Below are 17,553 nucleotides of genomic sequence, written 5' to 3'. Positions count from 1 at the left end.
AGAGCTTGCCAGGCTGCCTCCAGTTTCATCACATTGGATTCGCCCGTCATGGGTGATGACCACTAGCCCTGAGCCCTTTGTCTGTCGCAATGGGGCCCCCAACCTGCTAGACTTGCATCCGTCGTAATGGTTGTCTAACCTTCCTTTACCAGGGACCCCCCTTTTGATAGATTCTGCACTGATGCTCACCATAACAGTCTCTTCCGTACTGAAGCTGGAAGGACAATGACCTGTTCTATGGACTCTCGGTTGCATTGACTGAGAAAGCAAACTTGCAGTGTTCTCATGTGCCATTTGGCCCATGGTACCACCGCTATACATGCCTAACATTTTCATGCAACCTCTTGCCTTTATTCTTGGAGTTCTGCAGAAGAGAAGTGCCCTTTTTTGATTGATCTTCACACCCAGATTATCTTTCACCTGAGTGGGAACTAGCTGACTCTTGTGGTAATTTACTAGCCACCCAAAATGAGCCAGAGTTTTCAACACAAACTTTCTGTCCTTCACGCGCTGATCCTTGCATTTTGCTAGCACCAGTATTTCATCCAAATAATGGTATAACCATACTTCCTGAAGCTTTAGATAAGCTGCCAGCGCCACAAACACATTGGTATATGTTCGCGGCAGACATGTGAATTGGAAGTGAAAAACTCCTATGCTGAACCTCAAAAATTTTTTATGTTTTTGAGCGAGGGAAACATGTAGGTATGAATTTTCCAGATTGATCTAAATCATCCAGTTGTTCAGATGTATGACTGACAGGATAGTCCACAATGATTCCATCCAAAATGACTTCACCTCCAGATATGTATTCAGGTTAATCAGATCCATTACTGGACGAAAATCCCCCAAGGCTTTCTGCACCAGAAGTGGCCTGGAATAGAATCCTTTCCCTTGCTCTTGTAGTGGAACAGGTACTATTGCTTGAAATTTTGCCAGTTCTTGTACATACGCAATTACATTTTTTATTTCTGACACTTTCGTTGGGAGCAATGTCGTTCTGAAACTTGTTTGTGGGGGTTTCTGCACAAACTCCATCTGGTATCCCTTGGATACTACTGACATTACCCAGGCATCTGCGATTCTTTGTTTACCTTCTCCTGCAAATTTTAAAAGACGGGCGCCAACCTCCAGTGCCTGGGTATAGCTATCTTCAGAATTGTTTGCTTGAAGACTTGGTTGGCTGTGCAACACCTGTTCTGGCTGGCCTCCGAAAGGACAACTGAGTTCCCTTCCATTGCTGCTGGGCATATTCCTGGGACCGTGTTCCCCTGAAACCTCGCCAACTTTCTTTGGATCCCTGACTGTGCCTTGCAAAAGGTTGTTGCTTCTGTTTTTGGGGTAACAGACCTGATCTCCCGCAACTTACACTTTGGATTCTTTCTTCCAGTGACTTTCCAAAGAGCAACTTCCCCTCAAAGGGTATAGAACATAAGGATTGTTTCGACACCGAGTCGGCTACCCAATGTCCCAACCAAAGAGCCCTTCTTGTCGTTACAGAAAAAGCCATTATCTTTGCTGACAATCTGACCAGATTCAGTGATGCTTCCGCCAGAAAATCCGCTGTTAGCTTAATTTTTTCTAAACAGATACTAGTTGACGACCTTTGCACCCAGGCCAAAAGGGACTTGACACGGAGGTAAGTGCCACCGCAGGCCGGCTAGCTAATCCCGCAGCAGCATAAATCCTCTTGAGATCCCCTTCCATCTTTCTATCCATAGGGTCTCTAAAGGTTACCAAATTTTCCATAGGGAGCACCACATCCCTGACCAGGCGCTGCAACGGAGCATCCACAGCTGGATTAACATCAAAGACCTCTGATTCCTTTTTGCTCTTTAGATATAATTTTGTGAATCTGTTCATAAAGGAGCATTTCTTATCAGATTTTACCCATTCTCCTTCAAAGAGCTGCTTTATCTCTTCCATGAATGGAGAGGTTACAACTTCCTTTTTTAGTGACGGAAAATATCTTTTTCTCTTTGGAGGGGGTGGAGATTCCTCCTCCCACTGAATAGCTTCCCTTATAGCAAGTACAAATGAGTTGAATAATGAAAAGTCAAATGAAAAAGGTTTTTCTTCTAACTCAGAGTCTGATATATCCGAGCCTTGTGGTAAATCCCAATGTTTACCTACGTCCTCATGTGCCATAGAACTTGTGCCTGCGGTAAGGTTCTTTAAACCCTCCGCAATGGCCCGATCAATATACCCCTTCATCTCCTTGGCCTCAGTCTCTCTGTCTCGAAATGCCTCGTTAAGGCATATTGCACACACCAATTTAGAAGGCAGGGCTCTAGCCCCACATGCCCAACAAAATCCATTGCCATCATGTGACCAGTTCCCAGAATGGGAAGATAATCTTTCCCAACTAGCTCTATTTAAGTGGGTGCTCATCCCTGCCCCATGTCCCAGTTTAGAGAAGTGTTAGACAGAGGTAGGCCTCATGCCTTGTCTTTTTGAGGCGTTTCCTGCCAGGGCTTTTATCCCTATAATGAAGTAGTATAAAAAAATGTGAATATTTAAATTAAGATACACCTATTGCTACTCAAAATTTTTAAAACATTTCTAGCTTAACTGGGATCCTGCTCGCAAGGCCGGGGGAGAGGTATCAGGAGCTAAACCTAAATAATACCAGTTAAAACTTTATCATTATTTAAAGGAACAAAATAACCAAAAAGAGAAAAAACATTTTTTTTAAAAGAACGTTACAAAAACATTCAAAAACATTTCAAAACATTCTAAAAACGTTCCAAAAACCGTTCCAAAAACTTTCAAAAAACATTTCAAAATCATTTCAACACGTTCCAAAAACATTCCAAAGAGAAGAAAAAAGTTTCACTTACTCCACATTGTCTTCAGCAGATACTTCAGTTTCAAAAAACCTCTACACCAAAAGACATAGGAAGGTTCCCTGTTTAAATTTGGCGCCGCAGGAAGTAGAGGAAAACCTACTTCCTGAAATGCTTCATAATTGTTACCAGGCATGCGCAGGAGATCACGCATGTGCTGTACTATGGAATTAAATTTGTATATCTTAGAAGATGGCAAAAAAGGCTTTCCTAAAGCGCTACTGCGCATGTGCCGAAAATGGCGCATGACAAGTATGCTTACAACCCAGAAGCCAAAGGAGAATGCAGCTACCCGAGAAGAGAGAAGAGGCCGGGGAAAGAAGTAAGAAGGAGCAACCTCACCAGCATCCGATGATCCTGGAGCAGGACGAAAAATGAACAGGGAGGTCAGTGGAAGGGGTTTTTTTATTGGGGAAAAGGTGGTCCTGGAAGGGGTAATGTGGCTGGATTACCCATGTGTATGATCACACAGCAATATATGGCAATGTTATGAAACTGATATAGGTAAGACAGCTTTTATACAACATGTTTAGCATTAAGCCATACCTCCAGAGCACATACTTAGGAATGAGGTTATTCATGACTATTTCGGATAACACTGTTAATCAAGCATAGGATACATTATTCTTCAAAATGTCCTTGGTACATTACCAAAATTAGTAACATTAAACATGGGAGAAATAATTTGGAAAAATATAAAATTCCTGGTAATAACGGCTATATAACTCCCTTTTCCTAGAGCAAAAAAGATAACATTTTTGAAAAATAATTATACCAAAAACATCTATGATAACAAAACAACTGGAAAATTTGTCATAAACATGTTTTTGAAAAACAACAAAAAAGGAACAAACAACATAGCTGGTTCCTCCATTTTGTATTTTGACTCCTTGTTAAATCCTTTCTACCAGTACCAAGCAGTCAACAGATGTGGGCACAAAGTGGGTAGGAGAGGTTGAAGAGAGCTATAAAGCCAACAGAAGTTACATTATAGAGACATCCCAAATCTAGACTGCAGTCAATTGTGTGAAATTGCTGATTTATATTTGTATATAAATGTGTTCCTAATATACTAATATTATCATAAACCATGGCTTGTGTGTCATTTCTTTAGTTTAACCTTAGCTAGAACTGAAGAAGAAATATCACGAGGGTATTTCTTACACACTTACAATATTAGTTTATTAGTATACTAGCTGATAATCCGGAATTACCAGGGTATTTGTTTATTGCAATCTTATATTATACAAGAAAAGCAATCAAATAAAGCTATAGTGATTTTTTGTCTACGGTGTTGTTTCATTTTTTTTAGCCTTTAAGTGCATTTGGCCTATTGCCTTACGTTTTCTCAAAGGCATTATTACAGGCCAGAAATCTGTAAAAGAGTCCAAAAAAAAGTATGTAAAATATAAGCAAAAGGCACACTGAGCAATACATACACACATACGTACATACTAGAGATGAGTGAGCAAGTTTTTAAAACTCGATCTCGCAGCGAATTTGTCCATTCTCGCTTACTGAAATTGTAAGTGAGAACGGCCAGTGTAATTTCGCCAAACGAGATCAAATTTAAAAAAAAAAAATTTTCAAAAAGAAAAAAAAGATTCCGGCCTGTGCTGATCAATAAATGCAGCGCCAGCTAAACTCTCCTCAATCAAAACCTCTAGTGCTCTCTGATTGGCTGAGGAAAGCTTTGAACAAATGCAGCCCTGAGAATCTACTGCAATCCCGGGGCACTAGAGGTTAAATAACCTTCAGCGCTGGGGATCCCAAACAGGATGATTCCCAGGGCTGCAAGAATAAATGCAGCCCTGAGAATCCACTGTAATCCCGGGGCACTAGAGGTTAATTAACCTCTAGTGCCGGGGATAGTAATGATTTCCTTGATCTTCCAATGGTTTTGCGAAATCCGTTCGCCGAAATTTCTCAGACCCATCAGAACTTGGAGGAAATTTTTGCAAGAATCCCAGAGGCATTCTCACTCATCCCTAATACATACATACAGTACATGCAAATATACCTCTGACATATACCAAAACGCTGTACAAAGATCAGCGGTGCACTCGCATGAATCTGAGTCATATGTCTAGCAAGTTTGGTTTAAATGTCTTGATGCGTTTCCTAGTGATGACATGCACACATACATACATCCGTACAAAGATAAGGGGTGTCATATGTCCAGCAAGTTTGGTTGAAATGCATTTCCATGCATTTCCTAGTGATGACATACACACATCCCAATATAGCTCCAACATATAGCGCAGCACTGTACAAAGATGACTGTTGCACTCACATGAGTCTCAGTCATATGAATAGCAAGTTTGGTTGAAATGTCTCCATGCGTTTTCGAATGATCGTGGAACATACATATATACACACACACATACATACATCCAATTTTATATATAAAGAATATTATAGGTACTTTTACTGTGTTTGACTAATTTTTTTACCTTAAGTCAAATGACCAGCAAACTGGTTTGTTAGACTTTATTGGATCACACAAAGTTGTTAAAAATTATAGTTTTATTTTATATTAGGTATATTGCTAGAGAATGTGTGTACATGATCATGAAGAGACAAGTGGAAGCTGTATCTCTATTTTTAACATTGCTATCTATGTGGGAATTAAAGTTATTTCTATTTTTGCAGGGCTTAGGACTCCTGTTTTCTAAGTTCAAAGGTTAATGTACAAGAACTGCTTACCCTATTTATATTCCCTATATGTATTTAAACATAGTAGTAGAAGTTATATAAGTTATAGAAAGCTATATTTAGCATTACCCTTTAAGCATGTATAGTACCGTAGTAAGCAAGCATGTCCATTGTAATCAATGGGAAACGTTTGTATAAAAGAAGTTACTTTTGGTAGAGAAAAACAACCATATTCTCTCATGCTCTGATCCTTATCATTAATCAAGTTACTTCTGTCTAGGCTACTTTTTTTTCTACTTTGTTAACGTATTATTATTAATATTATTATTATTATTATTAATAATAATAATAAACAGAATTTATATAGCGCATATTACGCAGTGCTGTACATTAGCTTCATTGCCATTTTGTATTTTTGTGTGCTTGAATAATTACTCTTTATTTATTGACGGAAGACTTCACTTCAGTACACATATTTTATTAATTTAAATTTTTCTTCAGAAGATTTTATTTTTAGCAAAAATCATTAACAAGTACAAAAAAAAGAATAAACAATAATACAAAACAACAAAGTAAAATAGAGTGCATTGCAATAAAATTTGTAAAGCGTAATGTAAACACCTTGATCTAAGAATCTGTGCAGTCAGTGCATAAAGTGAGAATGTTTGTAAATGAAGTGTAAATTAAATGTCTGAATTAAATCAGTAGCTCTCCTGCATGTTGTGAGTCTATGGACCTGATTTATTAAAGCTCTCTAACTATGAAGAGGATACAGTTTTATCAGTAAACCTGGGTTATCCAGCAAACCTGGAATGGATCTGGTCCAAGGTTGAAAAGATTTGCTAACAAATAGCAAATTAATCTTAAAAAATCCATTCCAGGTTAGTTGGATCACCCAGGTCTAGCCTAGGATTCTCCACCTGTTTTTCTTTGCTGTATTCTATATGTATGCAAGAGTCACCCTGCAAAGTTTTTTTGGACCAGTATTTAAGATAAAATCACAATTTTTTTATTCACATTATAATTTATTTTTAATAAAAAACTGCTTATTTTGTCACATGTAAATAACTTACAGCGCCATATTAACTTGACATATGAACTGAAAGATATTCATTGTATTATACAAGAATGGATACTGAGACGTTTTGGTAAACCGGTAAAATGGTACCCAACTGCAAGTAAGAAATCTGAACTATTTGGAAGAAATGAAAGAACTATTAATTCACCTGTCCAGATGCCCTAGTTGTGGCTGTGCCTAGGTGACATAGATCAGCAGCAAAGCATGGGAACAAAATCCTCTTAAAAGTCTGAAATTTGCAGAAGGGGTCCCTTTTGACTGAGGAAGTCCTGGAAGTCCTATTCACCTCTGCCCCTAAACACTGCTTTAATTATTTATTATTATTATTATTATTATTAATAATATTACACATTTTTTTTATAGCTCCAACATATTACGTAGCGCTTTACAAATTCTATGTCACTGTCATGGGTCAGTAGATGTCCCTAAAAGGGGCTCACAATCTTCCTACCCACAATGTCACTACCATAGTCATATGTCTCTAATATAGTTTAAGGTCAAAAGTGGGACAGTGGTCCTACACTTCCCCTGCACTACCCCCTAAACAGTACTTTTTGGGGAGCCTGAGCACTGCTACTGGAGCAGTGTGCAAGGAAAAGTGTGGGCAGCACGGTGGCTCTGAGATTAGCACCTTTCCAGCGCTAGGCCCCGCATGGAGTTTTCATGTTCTTCCCATGTTTGTGTGGGTTTCCCCCGAGTACTGAAGTTTTTTTCAACATTCCAAAAACATGCAGGTAGGTTAATTGACTTCCCCCACAAAATTGACCTTAGAATGTGTTAATTACATAAATCTTTAACTTTTATTTTTTTGATTACTACTTTTGTTTGCAATCTAAACTTTCACTCAGTGTCAGATCAAAGGTGTGTTGGAACAATCAATGGTGCCCATTTTGCTCTGACCTTCAACTTTTGTAAACTGGAAACCTATTTACTTGCAGAGGAATGGCAATCATTAACACGTGAGGACAGTATTTAAAAGGCTATATATATATATATATCTATACATATATATCTATTCTTATCATAATGCAAACTGGTTACAACTGGTTAGTATAGGTTTATAGTTTTTTACAACCATACAAATATCCTACACTAAAAGCATTGCCCACATTTTACACCAGATACTTCTAACACACCTTATACGCTTGTCTAAGCTTCTGATTTTCTCTGATGCAACAATGAACCTTTTAAATCTGGATAAACTGTCTCATTTCTAATGGTCCATTTGGACAACTATATCAATCTTCTCCAAGGAGTGGAGGACCTTTGTCAGGGTGTAGGAAAAATAATTTCCTCCTGCCACCCATTCTGTTGATTTTAATGTTTTCTGGAGGGGAAAGAGGGGGCTGAAGGTGCACTGAAGGTAGATAGATATCAGCCTCATCTGTTTTCATAGACCTCAAGATGGCTAAAAAATCAGTTTATCAAAAATTTCAGGTCAGTATTCATTCATTAGAACATTAGCCCACCTTAGGATTAGACAAAGGTCATGTCAATGGTAAGTTGACAAATATTCACGACAACTTCTGAGGTATAGTAAAAGAATCAAGGTTTTATTCACGCATGGGAAACTCACAACAGATATGGCAATAGAGGTTGGGACTGTCCCTTCCTCTGTCAGTGAGAGTCTCTGAAAACTTGAACCTAAAAGTCTATATTTTATCCTTCAGTTCCTTGTGTCACTGGTCATCCAATTCTGGGCTGGTCTTTTCTTTCATTTGCCTGGAGACAAGACGATTATTGTTTTACTTGTTTTGCTGCCCCTGCACATATCGTTCTCATTATTTTTCTTGGGGGGGTTATGGTTTCTATGGTCCCCTTATCTGCTGGTTCCACTTGCACAGTTTCTATGGTCTCCTTATCTGCTAGTTTCACTTGATCAGGTGCAAGGCCAAGGCGCCTTCGGGAACAGAAAGTAAAGAACACAAATAGCTGAGTTAGTCATTTTAAAACAGAATAGCTGAGTTAGTCATTTTAAAACAGCATAATATAGTTTGAGTTAATTCTCACTATACTTATGGCTATATAAATGTTTTATACATTCACAGTCATCAAACAGCTGACCAAGCACCTTTTTAAATCAATTCATGAATGCCAAATTAAAAATATAACATTTAAAACAGCCTATTTATTGGTCATCACTACAGCCTGTGGAGTAAAGAACCAACAATCTAAAACTGTTAAGGAACATTTTAATTCTTCTAAACAAAATGAACATATAACCAGATCAGTTATACTTACCTAAAGTGGTTCTGTCATTCCATAGGACCAAAGAGTTGGTTTTATCAACCTTTTGCAACAAGTCATCCTAGGGAAAGATATCTTAGATAACAATAGATGCCTCATCAGATATTTGGAAGTTGCCAAGGAGTTTAACCATTCAACCTTCTGGTGCTGTTCACTGAAAAAATTCCAGAAAAGAATAGCAAGCTTTCAAAAATATGATAGCTAGATGAATGAAGACAAACTCTTTAAAGAAGAAGGTGGGCTTTTGAGAAAGCAACACGGGAATATCATTTATTAAGGCTATTGTTAAATTAGTTTTAAAGTGTAATTATGGACCGTAATAGTATTCCGTAGACCAGTGCTGTCTTTTAAACAATGGGAAATAAGAAGGTATTTAGCATGCAGATTGGACCTCAAGAAAACAAGCATACATGCCATGCAGGCAGCTGGTATCAGTTGTTGTTTACAGGAAAACACTTTAAGCAGACAAAATATTGCAAAATATTAGTTTGCTTTTTCCCACTCATTATGGGTTTATTTATTTCAAATCTAAGACCAAACAAGAAAAATTAGCTATCAAAGTTAAACTATTGGATGCCAATAAATATACCAGTAAAAGAAAACACACAGTTAAGGTCATACTTACCTAAAAGTGATTCTGAGAAATAAACAAATAAAAAAAAAAACAATTGGATGAGAATCGGTATTTGCGGAGCGGGGTGAATGTTGTAATGGTGGAAACAATACTGAAGCGTACGGCTCAGCAACGGTTGCCCCATACAGCTTAATACTACACTGATGTCACGCAGCGCCTCCCTTGTTTTTCCGTGTCTAGTACAGTTTCTGAATTTAGTGCAATTCCAAGGCTTAAATTGTCTATCAAAATATAGGAATTTATTAGAACATTATTCTTGTTTTAATATTAATAAAACATGAAAATTGCAAATTATGTCCAAATTTTTCTGTGGACCACCAAAATTTTCTTGTGGACCACCCGTGGCGAACGCTGCTCTACACTAACAAGTAGCACAAATTGAAAAAAGCACAGAAATTGAAAATACACAAGAATTGAAATAAGCACAGAAACGCATATAGACAATGCCCTTAGTATTGCAATGATCAAAATTTTGAATGTTTTTAGCCCTTTGATGTGCCATTTTTAAATTTCTTGCCTTATAGCCTCTCTGTCAAGATTATGTGCTTCCTTTTCAAAATCTTCATGTTCTAAACAATTCAATTTTGACTAACTAAAGCATTCTTAATGTGAATGTCAGGGTTAATACTACTTGCATGTAATATTGGGCCTTATTATGGAATTTGTTGCAGTGCTCCAAGAATATAGAAGATAGATTATAATGAAAGAATCTGGGTGATCTAGCAAACCTGAATGTGTTTCCTGCTTGTCAGCTGCCTTATGATTTAACCACCTAGCCGGTATGCCCGTACGAAGGTAAAAAAAAAATTTCATGAAAAACAGTGGATCACTTTTGGTACAGAAATCTAGACCTCAGTGTAACGCTCAGGTGGTTAAAAAAACTAAAAACAAAAACACCTTTCTCCTTAATTTTAATTAATTTTAATATCAAGGAACATCAATGAGTTTTGATTGTATCCTAGTGTACACTCTAAAAGTATACATTAGATCTTCTCCACTAAAAGATTTTGACATGCCCAAACGATTCTATAAATTAATAAAATGTATCTGTCACAATTTCATTAGACGATAATCACATGGTGGAATAATTCTGTGCCTTCTTAATATTAAACTAATATTTCATGTGTGATAAAATATTTCCCCAAATTTATGAACAACATATCTAAGGAGACAGCTAAGTGGCTAAAACCCAAGGTAATGACTCAATGCAAACCTTGTGTGTAACTGCTTAGACAGAAAGGCATCAAATTATATTTGATTGGATGAATTTTTACATCTTCCTATGTAACACACCTGATATTGATAAAATGTTAAAGTTGAAAATATATTCAACAAACCGAAACAGCATATCTTGGGATTGTAATATTGGGATGTTCCACGCAGCTGACTAATAAATGGAGAGGGAAAAGTTAACCCTCACACAGAAAAGTCCTCAGCAGATTTGAAAAAGTGATGGATGGGTCAAAAGAACCAAGGTAATTCCTATAGCACTTATGTGCCAGAAAAGAATACTGTCTATTGGACTTTATTTTGAAACAGTTGTTTCTTGTCGAAGGAGGAATTATTCCTGCAAAAGCAGGGGGTGGCTATGGGAACATGATGTGCACCTACCTAAGCTAATTTTTATTTAGGAGAGTGGGAAAGAGATCTTTTTTCTAGTCAGCATTTTTAGATGTATGTGGGCCACATTCTCAAGCGGAACAGGTACATCGACAACGTTTTATGCTTTGGACAGATACTTATGAGAATCTACAGGATTTTCTACAGCAGTTACAAATTATTGATTACAATTTATGTTTTAATATGACTTGTGACAAAGAAAAAATAATTTTTTTGGATCAACAAGTATCAATTTTGCCAAGTGGAAACGTTGGTACAACTTTATATGGAAAACCAATGGCAGTAAAAACTATTTTACATTCTTATAGTTTTCATCCTTGCCCAATAGTGCACATTCCCTGTAACCAATACTTACAGCTTAAACAAATTTGCTTGGATGAAAAGGACTTTGAAGAGGAGGCCAATAGATACAAAGTGTAAAAATGAGAGGGTATGGGAAGAAAGTCCTGTCCAAAGCTTACATATTAGCAAAAATGAAATACAGGAATAGCCTATTATTTTCTATTCCTAAGAAAACACAAACAAAAACATTGGGCTCTGAACAACATTTTGTCTAGATATTGGTTCTTATTGACAGACCACCCTATTGTCTCTAAATATGTGCCTAAAATAACAACAATTACTTATGGGCAAGCAAAATCCCTAAGGCACAGGCTAGTTCACAGTCATTTAACAACATGTAGTGCCCTGGAGCAGGGAGTGCTTTGACATTTGTGGACATTTGCCTATTTCCCCTATGCAAAGTTAAAACTTCTTACTTTATTTCACATAAAATGGTTAACTTGCACTGTTTAATACTATGTAACTGCATTTTATATGTTGTGATATATATCCTGTTCATTATTAATGTATTTGCATGTCTCTGTGGAAAGGGTTAATGAATACTGAAAGTTACCGAAGCTGGTAATTTTCCACAGCTGCCATAGAGTTTAAAGAAGACCATGTTTTGGAGGATAAAAAAATCCAGACTCCAGAGCCCCTAGAGTGCTCCAGTTAGGGAACAGTGCTAGAAAGAGAAGAAGAATCTGCCAGACTACTGAGTGACCAGAAGATGATGCTGAGACGGGGATATGATGCAGCCTTCCCTGGATCACCAGCCTTGGACCAGGGTACCAGCCTTCTGAAGAGAAGGAGGGACAGCTAGCTCGGGCCTTTCCCCAGCATCAAACCTATCTTCTGCCAGGGAGGAGACTGGAGAAGCCAGCCTAATGCTTTGCCTGTATTGTTTTGTACCTGATTTCCTCCAGTAAATGAGGACCCCGGTTTACTGCAGACCCTGACTCTCTAGACTTATTTCCCATTTCGCACGCCTTACCATCCCTTCCGGAGAGCAGCAACACGTGGCGACACCTCGACGGTGTTCTGGGGACCCAGCGTAGTGTTGGGACACCCCAAACCCGGCCACTGCAATTTGGCGTCACGAACAGGATATATGACACAACATATAAAATGCAGTTACACACTATTAAACAGTGCAAGTTGACCATTTTAGGTGAAATAAAGTAAGAAGTTTTAACTTTGCATAGGGGAAATAGGCAAATGTCCAAATGTCAAAGCACTACCTGCTCCAGGGCTCTACAAACATATTCCCCAAAATTTACAGGTGACCAAATTTCCTGGCCTGAATGAGACAATTAGTTTTAAAGCTTTTTTGTAATATGTAAAGATTCCCAAGCACGAATTATCTTCTTTTTTGATTGATTACTATGATGTGTAAACAAAAGGTTATAGTCAATGTATTTTATACATATCATCATGGTTTTCCAATCTTTCCATGCTTTAAAAGTCATGACTGTAACTGCCGGGAGACGGGAACAGACATATATATATATATACTCTTTGCATCCTTATCAAAGAGTGTATGTATAAAACAAATTTCATATTAATGTCATTGTGCTTATACCATCATAATAAATCATTACTCTTTAGATCAGCAGCATACCAATCAATAATAAGCAGAGTTTGTGTTATAGAAACTAATAATATGGATTATTTTTGTTGTAATATGAAAATTTGTTACATCTGTTTATATAAAAAGCCAAATAAGCCAAATGGGAAATTTTCTGCCCTTTGATTTGGTAGTACAGTGGATACCTTGGCTAACGAAGATAATTTGCTCCGGAATCACTCTTCAGTGGAAATCTTCGCTAGCTGAAATGTGATTTATTGTAGGTTTCTGTAGGAAATAGTTCAATTCGTTCTGGATGCTGCCCATAATTTTAAGATAAGTTTTATAAAATAGTAAAAAGCACAATATAAAAGGGCAAAAATCACCAAAAGTTGAGATGAACAGCTCCTAGAATGGCCCAACCATTCAGTTTGATGCTTAGAGTCTTACTGTGTGCACTGAAAACACTTCCAGAAAGTCGGGGCTTTTTAAAAAAGATATTGGCATTTTCTCTTAGCATATTCGCATATAGCGTAGTGATTCTGAGGCAGACATAAATCGATGGGCTCCAGTGACAATGATAATAAAATTGATTGGTGCGAAAATTCAGTTGGAAAAACAGCGGGAAAAAAATCTTCCTTAGCTGAAAAATTAGTCAGCAGGGTCACTCGTTAGCCGAGATATTAGTGTATTGGGCTGCATATTCTATTATGGATGTTATTTTGGTCTTCAGAGATATGTCAGTATACTTACAAAGTTTATAGGAATCGTATTCAAGCAGCAGCACTATTTTTTGTGTATTTGTGTTTCTGACAGCTGCTCTCTGTTCCAGTCCACGCTACTATTAGTGTGCAGTAGTCCCATATGCGGGGATGTACTTAACCTGTACTTAACCCAACAAAGATCATTCTTCAGACGGTTCAGAGCAGCAGAGCAGTGTGGGACACCGAGGGAGACATTCGGAACCATCATAAAAATGCTTAGCAGCATTATCGCATATGCTCAGATTGCACCACACTTCGCACATGCTCAGTGCGTATCCTTACTCTGCACATGCCCACTGCGAGTTTCAGAGACTAGGGCCGCACTATATGAAGTGTCCCTGATTTCCTTCCAGTGGGGATTGATTGTGACAACTTCCTGTTTCCTGGTTCCTGTTCCTGTTTCTCATTCCTGCTCCTGATTTTTGGTTCCTGCTCCTTGCTACTATGTATCCACCGCTCTCCATCTGATTACCTGTGTATGACTCCTGAGGTTTGTCTGCAAAGCTATTTTACGTTTATCATCACTGTTTGTCTTCTAGTTTGATCTTAGGAAATCTTCTGTTCACAACCTACTTCAGGTACATTTTCCTATACTTGGTGACTCTTATTAGTTTTAAACTATAGTAGATGGCTTACTATCTTTGATAATTGGATCACATTGTTTGTAGCAGAATTACTTGGCTGCAATGAGGGTTAATTTAGTCTTATTCATTTCTAGCAATATAAAAAGGTTTTGTTCTTATTAGATTAGATTTTGTTCCCTGAATTAGGTATTTCTGACACACTTTATAGGGGAAAACTCATAGCAATCAATGTAAGGCGGTATTAATTATTGAGCATTAGGTGCAGTTAGTCTCTATATAATGTATGAGACTTATTTGACAGATAGTGATTCTGATACTCATAATTGTAGTAAAGAGTTATCTATTATTTGTGTGGTGTTGTTATTTCTCATATGTATTTTTGGAGACAACTGAACTTTCTGGATGTAAATTAACCTCCAGTCTGATTATTTCAATATTTCTAAATGCCAAAGAGGTACATTTTTAAATGTCATAGTGGTATTTTAAAATACCTGCCAGGTCCTGCTCCCCAGCACACAGCCACGGCACGCTTACACGCCGGGGATGCGAGGCCAAGTGACGTAGATACCAAGCATCGCCAGGGGACACGGATGCCAGGCGGGGCATCATGGGGAACAGGTGAGCCCTTTACAATTGCACCCTGTGGCTCAGGGTTACCGCTTTTAGAACTGAAAACCAACCCCGAGCCACATTCGGGTATATCACCAGGGAGGTTAAAAGATGAAATATTCTTCAATAGCACTGAAAATTTTACAACTGAAATTATGTATATTCCTGTCAAGTTTAAGCAAGTAGATCAATTGTAGTAAAAATCAATTTTATTTATCTGTTACTGTTTACTTGTATACATGATGTTTTTAATGTTAATAAATTAATAAAGAGATTTTTTTATCCTAAAAATGTGTTTTTCCCACAAATCCCTTCTTTATAAGAATTACCTGTTTGTGAATTTATACATTTCCGAATTCTCAGACAAACTGGAACAGAATCAGAAAGGAAGGTTGCAGAATTTTACATTACTTATATTGGAACAATATTATAATGAAATAAATTGGGGCCCAAGAAAGAAATAATTTCTCCACACTACGTACTCTATTAAACAGGGAATCTGACAATACTTAATGATGATGAATGATGAATGATTAATGATGAATGAATAGGTCTTTTTAATTGTCTTTATGGTTGATAGTTATCTGGAGTTGTGTGAATAGATTAGGGGTCTCAAGAAAGACCAAGAGATATAAGGCTGTGTTCCAAATCAGAAGCAGTTTTTTGTGGTACTGGGAAGGCAAGCAGTATACAAAGTATATACATAGCAAATGTTCTAGATAACAAAGAAAGATCTATTTTATAGGAAAATATGCATAACTAGACCATTTCCTGGCTGGAGGTTACATTGATTATTCATCATGCATATTTGGTGTTTAAGAACGAAACAGTAACTGGGTGTTTGTATGACCCACTCATTATAAATGGTTCATCGTAATCAACAGAAGTGTATTTTTTAAAATTTATTTTTAATAAACAAAAATGTCAAAGTGTGTTGTATAAGATTATTTCTTAAAGAGTGAAGTTACATATAGGTGGACAAGAACAAAATCCACCTATCAATCATAGAAGTTACCCATGTAGGAAAAAACTAACACAGATGTGCTTTACACAGTGAATTCCAAACACTGGGGATATTTATATAGATACATTTAATGGAAGTGTTTATATAAATATTTATATAAAAAAAGGTTTGTAAGGTTTGTATTGATTTTCACTTTCTGTTTACCCTGTAAAACTCCTGAAGTTTTCTGTATAGAAATGAAACACATTGAGTAAGAGTATCCCTATGCAACAACATGAAGGATAGTTATAATCAACTCATGCAGGAATGTATTTAAGAAATGTGTAATGTATTGATTTCTGTATTGTGCTATCGTGTGTTAATATGTGAATTACATATCATAAACTGTTTTAAGAGAAGTTGTTTGTCTCAATAAACGATATAAAAAGAATATTTTAATATGGTGGTTTATAATATATGCCATTAAAATCTCAATGATTTTTGTACTAATGCTTGGAATTGATTAAGTAAAGGCATGAGGCATGGGTTGGGCAGTATTTGGATTAAATTTTTATTGTTGTGTTTTACACAGGCAATTGTTATGTTCTCAGTTATTTTCTTTACACACTAACTGCATGCATTGCTGGGTAGGGATGAGCGAGAAGGCCTCTGACAGTCTCGTGAAAATTTCCTCCAACTTTGGATGGGTCTGCAAAATTTCGGCGAATCTATTTTTCAAATTCTATTAAAGTCAATGGGCCAACTTTAAACATTATTAGCCCCTAATACAAGTCCCTATACGTGTTAGAACCACCAAATTTGCTAGGTATGTAAAGGAGAGAACATTGGTGTTATGCACGAAGGGTGTGGACCCACTGTGCCACTGACTGGGTATGCTCTGGAGGGGCGTAACTAAACCGCTACCTGGTCTTCACCAGAGCCTCTGATGGTGAGGATAGGCTTGGGCCGCAGGGTAGCTGCCAGGTGCCACTCCAGAGCAACCCCCAGGTCAGTGGCAGCTGACCAGAGGGGTCAGGGTACTCGGTGCAAGCACCGAGGGGCTTGAGTGGCCAAGAGGGTGATGGCAATCAGACAAAGTCCAAAAACAAGATCCGACGTCAGGGTCAGGCGGCAATCAGGCAAAAGTCCATAAACGTAATCCGAGGTCAAGGTCAGGCGGCAATCAGGCAAAAGTCCATAAACGTAATCCGAGGTCAGGGTCAGGCAGCAATCAGGCAAAAGTCCATAAACGTAATCCGAGGTCAGGGTCAGGCAAAAGTCCATAAACGTAATCCGAGGTCAGGGTCAGGCGGCAGACAGGCAATGTCCAAGGGTAAGTAAACAAGGTCCAGGACACAGCAAAGCAAACAGAGGAAACACCTTTGCACTAGGAGTTAGACAGGCTAAAACCTTGAGATTGCGACTTCCTGTAGTAGGAGGTGCCTTTAAATACATGCAGAGATCTGAAAGGGCCTGAGACACTCCATTTTGTTTCTTATTCTAGTTTTTAGTCATAAGAGATAGACGTATTACTTGGTTGTTTAGACTATATGTGTATAAACCTGATGTCCTGCCAAAATGCGTGTCCTTGTTAATTCTGCTAAACTCAGATAATGTCGACTGTTTACGGATAACAAGATGTTTTGTATGTGTCTGAAATTATGTAGCTAAACAGTTAGTTTTAG

The 17,553-nt window shown here is 37.6% G+C and overlaps 1 long non-coding RNA gene across 1 annotated transcript in view; it reads right to left on the bottom strand.

Annotated features, from left to right (window-relative positions):
- Positions 1 to 8,080: 8,080 nt before the first annotated feature.
- Positions 8,081 to 17,553, bottom strand: part of LOC140323301 (uncharacterized) — a 41,292-nt gene continuing 31,819 nt past the window's right edge. Inside the window, exons 2-3 of the long non-coding RNA XR_011919334.1 lie at positions 8,821 to 8,980; positions 8,081 to 8,479 (exon numbers count right to left, since the gene is read on the bottom strand). This is a non-coding gene — a long non-coding RNA (uncharacterized lncRNA). The remainder of the gene's footprint in view (positions 8,480 to 8,820; positions 8,981 to 17,553) is intronic.

The sequence above is a fragment of the Pyxicephalus adspersus genome, chromosome 2, assembly GCF_032062135.1.
Source record: "Pyxicephalus adspersus chromosome 2, UCB_Pads_2.0, whole genome shotgun sequence".
Classification (NCBI taxonomy): Eukaryota; Metazoa; Chordata; class Amphibia; order Anura; family Pyxicephalidae; genus Pyxicephalus; species Pyxicephalus adspersus.
This window is presented reverse-complemented; position numbering and strand designations above follow the sequence as displayed.